The sequence below is a fragment of the Octopus sinensis genome, unplaced genomic scaffold, assembly GCF_006345805.1.
Source record: "Octopus sinensis unplaced genomic scaffold, ASM634580v1 Contig16118, whole genome shotgun sequence".
In the NCBI taxonomy this organism is placed as follows: Eukaryota; Metazoa; Mollusca; class Cephalopoda; order Octopoda; family Octopodidae; genus Octopus; species Octopus sinensis.
In genome coordinates, this window is record NW_021834160.1 from 47,180 (window position 1) to 53,100 (window position 5,921).

Below are 5,921 nucleotides of genomic sequence, written 5' to 3' on the forward strand. Positions count from 1 at the left end.
GAGAGAGAACGATCCTCACGGAAAGATAACTCGGTGCGAGCGATAACGTAAATTATCTCCCCTGATCGAGACGTGCTAATTCTCCGTGTATATATATATATATATATATAGAAGTTATTACTCCTGTGCTACGTATGGATAGATTCTTCAAGCTGTGCTACAGCTGGTAGAAGGCCTAGGGATAAACCAAGAATGAGATGGTTGAATAATATGGATCTTTTCGGTTTGAACGACTGTTTTTTCTAGCGGTGTCATATGAAATTGTCACCCATAATTATGACCCTAGTATCGATCTATTGCATTTCAATCTGTTTTAGGGTTAGGGGTGGGGTGAAGGGTATCTTTTTTTTCTTCACAAATGTAAATAAACGCAATCTGTTTCTTAAACGAGGGACATTTTCATACGTCACAGAATGTTTTTTACTTCAATGGACGTCATTGATTGGTTGAAATTGCAGAAATTGCAGAAAAAAAACAACAAATATCTTACAAACCATAGAATTTTCTCAATAAAGCCAAGAGAAAAGATGTTTTATAAACACATTCTACCAGTATACGAAGTTTAAAAGTGTTTAGTTACGTGGAAATTATTTTAAAAAACTGCCGTTCAAACCGAAATGATCCGATAATATCTATAGTCTCACTTGATCATGATTGAGAATCCAGTCGGAAAGTATTATGACGGTTGCCAGGACCGTTGCTAAGTCCCTGCAACCCTTACGATGGCAAGGGGCCTCCGCGGTTGAGGGGCCCCATGTTAAGATCAAAGTACATAGATGAGTCACTTTGGTTAAGATGTTGAACAATAATTAAATCATTCATGTTAACTGAAAATTTCAAGCAATAAAATGGTCATGCATTGTACCTGCAAAAGTTCCTGTAAAAATATTAGCGTGTACCAGACTTTGTGGATTGTCTATATCTATTGCTTACGAACTTAGCTCTCAGTTTAATTATTCTGAAATAATCGATGATTTCACGAAGAGAAAAGTGAGTGGATTTGGTAGACAAACTAAAATAAACCCATCATACATAAATATATATATATATTATATGTATATATATATATATTATATATATATATATATATATATATTATGTATATATATATATATATTATATGTATGTATGTATATATGTATATATATATATATATATATATATATATATATATTATATATATATATATATATATAATATTCATATAAAAATACAGTGTACATTTAAACACATAAGAGATGTCCTGTTATGGCTATCTCTTATGTATTTAAATGTACACTGTATTTTAATATGAATGATATATAGTCTTTTGACTAGTTTTTTTCTTCTCGATAGAACACTGTTAGCAAAGAAATTTTCTAAATTTTTTGCTACCCTGAAATTTTACACACACACACACACACACACACACACAGAGGGTGTGGTGAATAAACTGTTGTTTAAGTTGCACAAAAATGAAAATAACACTGACATCTTATTTTAACAGATATATTTACCTAAATTACATGAAAATATCTTGAAATACTAAGAGTAATTTATTCAATAAAATCGTCATTGGTATCAACCACAGTCTCTAGATGATTTTGGAATCTCCTGCAACTCTTCTAGATAGTCTCCTAGTTGAAGTTGGTGAATGCTGCCATACTCCTTGCCTTCAGTTCATCTTTGGTGTTACAAGGAGTTTTGTTGGTCTCTCACTTAACTGTGCCCCACACATAATAATCAAGGGGTTGCAGTCTAGGAAGTTAGGTGACCGGATGTTAGGGGTGATGTGGCCACAGAAATTGTGTAACAATCATGACTGGGTTCTCCTAGTTGTGTGGCATGGTGCAGAGTCCTGTTGCCAGACATAGGGTCTTCCAGCCACCCTCTTCACCCAGGGCAGCACTACCTCCTCCAGGCACTTGATGTAAGCCTCTGTGTCTGAGGCTGTGTGGGAAGATGAATGGAAGCATAACATCACCATCACTAGAGATCACTTCAAACACCATAATGTTGACTGGATGTTTGATTTTTATCATTCTCAGAACATGTCCTCAGATTGACACCCAAACACTCTGAAATATTTGTATTGGAGCTTTCAGCACAAATGCCAAGCAGTATGGCATGTCATTTCCAAATTTCTGGCAGAGTGAATTGTGTCATGGTGCTGTTTTTCTCACAGACGGTGCCCAACTGACCCTACAATACTGTGTAGTCAACAAAATCAAAAACAAACAGTGTGTATGCATGAAATTAAAAATATAAAATGCTAAATATTTGCCCATCACACCCTGTATTTGTATATATTTATTATATTAAAGAGAACAGGAAAGACCCTTCTCCAACATGCTGAAAGAAGATACCAGAGGCGCTAAAATTACCCTGTGTAATTCCTACAAAACATGGGTTGTGAGTGAGCAAATGAAAAATACAAAATAAAACTTCACCATTAATTGTGTATTGCGTCCAATTTCGAGATTAAAGCTACATTAAAAGAGCTACATTACCTACAAGGTTTTATTTCATATTGGCCACTTGAATATAATCCTTAACAAGATTTTATTCTGAATTCTATTACAAATATGGTGGTGGCTGCCCCCTTGTTATCGAGTATGGCCATTGCACGAAGCTTAATCAATGTTGTTATCCACCTCATCACATCTTAGTTCAAATATATTCAGATATATTCAGGCGCAGGAGTGGCTGTGTGGTAAGTAGCTTGCTAACCAACCACATGGTCCCGGGTTCAGTCCCACTGCGTGGCATCTTGGGCAAGTGTCTTCTGCTATAGCCCCGGGCCGACCAATGCCTTGTGAGTGGATTTGGTAGACGGAAACTGAAAGAAGCCTGTCGTATATATATATATATTATATATATATATATATGTATGTGTGTGTTTGTGTGTCTGTGTTTGTCCCCCTAGCATTGCTTGACAACCGATGCTGGTGTGTTTACGTCCCCGTAACTTAGCGGTTCGGCAAAGGAGACTGATAGAATAAGTATTGGGCTTACAAAGAATAAGTCCCGGGGTCGATTTGCTCGACTAAAGGCGGTGCTCCAGCATGGCCGCAGTCAAATGACTGAAACAAGTAAAGAGTATATGTGTAAAGATATGTGTGTGTTTGAATTTATTTGTCCCTCATCCACTGCTTGACAACCGATGCTGGTTTGTTAGTGCCCCTTTAACTTAGTTGTTTGGCAAAAGAGACTGATAGAATAAGTACCAGACTTTAAAAAAAATAGTATTTAACTTTCAAAAAAGCTTTCATCACTCACCTCATGGAGACAGAAAAAGGCAAAGAATTTGGTGATGGTTTCCTTCTGTGAAAGAATATGTTGTCAAAAGTTCATTTCTTTTTCATACATTTGTTCCGTATATCTGTGACCCTTTTCCAGGATTCTTTTTTTTTTTTAGTATTACACCTGTCTCAGGAGACAAGAGTAATACTAAGAAAATACCATTGTTGAGGATAAAATTAGCATGCTAGTGCCACCTTGACTGGCTTCTGTGCCAGTGGCACATAAAAAGCACCAACCAATCATGGCCGTTGCCAGCCTCCCCTGGCCCCGTGCCGGTGGCACATAAAAATCACCAACCTATCGTGACCGTTGCCAGCCTCCCTAGGCACCTGTGCTGGTGGCACGTAAAAAGCACCCACTACACTCACGGAGTGGTTGGTGTTAGGAAGGGCATCCAGCTGAAGGAACACTGCCAGATCAGATTGAAGCCTGGTGCAGCCTTCTGGCTTCCCAGACCCCGATTGAACTGTCCAACCCATGCTAGCCTGGAAAATGGACGTTAAACAATGATAATGATGATGATGATGATATAAGAGCCCCTATTTTGTTTATAGGACCCAGGGTGATTTCTTTGAGATATATTTTTTGTATGCTATCTGCTAGGGTATTTATTTTATTTTTGCTATTACTCTTGTCTTGTGAGACGGGTGTAATACTAAAAAGAAAAGATCCTAGAAAAAAGGCCACAGAACTATGTAAGAAAAATATGGAAAAGAAATCCAGACAGCCCCTTCTATTTAGCCTGACACCACACCAGCACTCATGCAAGTGGCTGAGATCACCTCAGACACTCGTACACTTAACCTAGCTCTCAGAGAGATTCAGTGTGACTTAGAATGAGACAGGGCTGGTCTTTGAAATACAAACACTACTAATTTTTGCCAGCTGAGTGAACATGTATTGCCTACAGTAGACCAAAAAGTACTGCCCCTTTCAAAGTGCCACCCTACTGCCCCTCCCTCCTCAGCTACACTAGTGGGCAGGCTTGCCCTATTGCTGGGAAGTTTCTGACATTTTATGTCCAGAGTTCAAATCATGCCAGGGTTATCTTTGCCTTTTATTCCTCTAGGGTCAATAAGACAAAGTACTTGTCTAGCAATAGGATCCATGATATTGACTAACCCCTCCCCTCAAATTTGATGGCCTTTTACATAAATTAGAAAAATTTGTCTTAAACCAGGACTGCCATGTTATGTTGGCAAACAATCTTTACTCCAAAGTACTTTATTTCTTTATTACCCACAAGGGGCTAAACATAGAGGGGACAAACAAGGACAGACAAAGGGATTAAGTGGATTACATGGATCCCAGTGAGTAACTGGTATTTAATTTATCGACCCTGAAAGGTTGAAAGGCAAAGTTGACCTTGGTGGAATTTAAACTCAGAACGTAACGGCAGACGAAATACCTATTTCTTTACTACCCACAAGGAGCTAAACATAGAGGGAACAAACAAGAACAGATAAAGGGATTAAGTCGATTACATGGCCCCCAAGCACGTAAATGGTACTTAATTTATTGACCCCGAAAAGATGAAAGGCAAAGTCGTCCTCTGCGGAATTTGAACTCAGAACGTAACGGCAGACGAAATACCGCTATTTCACCTGGCGTGGTAACGCTTCTGCCAACTCACCACCTTACTCCAAAGTACTGTTGCTGAATATCTCTCGTTGTGAGATTTACAAATAGTAATTTTCTAAATTAGAAACCGTTTCATGTTCTGAGTTCAAATCCTACTGTGGTAATTTTTGCCTTTTATCCCTCTGGAGCGGTGGTGTGGGGGTCGATGAAATAAAGTACCAGTCATATATTGGGCTCAAAGGGTATTAAACTAACCACCCCTTTCCTCAAATCTGAAGTCTTGTGCCTAAATTAGAAACCGTTATACAGAAGGTGGTAATTCAGACATAAAATAAAGTTCTGGGGTCAATTTATTTGACTAACCTTATAGCAAGGCGGTGCTCCAGCATGGTCATAGTCCAATTGTGTGAAAGTAGTAAAATAGTAAACGGAAATTATTCACAAAAAAAGAAAAATTGAAAAAGAATTCTTTCTTAAAATGGCCTCACCTAGCTAACACGACGGTGCTCCAGCATGGCCATAGTCCAACGAAGTAAAACAAATTAACAAGTAAAGAAATAGCTTACACTTAACAAGTAAAAAAAATAGCTTACACTAACAAATTTTCAAAAAAGAATTACAAAATAAAAAAAATAAAAAATATGAGGTCTCACCGAGACTTGAACTCGGATCGCTGGATTCAAAGTCCAGAGTGCTAACCATTACACCATGAGACCACTCCTGGCAGCGGCGCCCAAATTAAACTAGTTGTTCAGAAACAAGAACCTGTCAGCTGCTCGCTCTGCTTGTTTTGAAATTCTGTATCTTTTATCTTCGCTATCTTTTCTTCTGTTCATTTATTTTTTATTGTTGTTGGTTGCTAGGCTGGTGTTGTTGATATAATCTCCATAGTAACAGTAACAGAGTGGTTGATGTTTCGAGTCCTGTTTTCGGAGCAATTAGAGCAGTTAATTGATTCGTTTAGCTTTTGTTGTATTTATTAATACGGGGTGTATAGCGAATGTAGGTACTTAGTCACATTTACTGTACATGGACATAAAAACACGGATAGACATGTA

The 5,921-nt window shown here is 38.0% G+C and overlaps 1 non-coding gene across 1 annotated transcript; it reads right to left on the reverse strand.

The window, feature by feature from the left end:
• Positions 1 to 5,507: 5,507 nt before the first annotated feature.
• Trnaq-uug lies at positions 5,508 to 5,579 on the reverse strand. Its single transcript has one exon. It is a non-coding gene; the product is annotated as a tRNA-Gln (tRNA).
• Between the last annotated feature and the right edge of the window lie 342 nt (positions 5,580 to 5,921).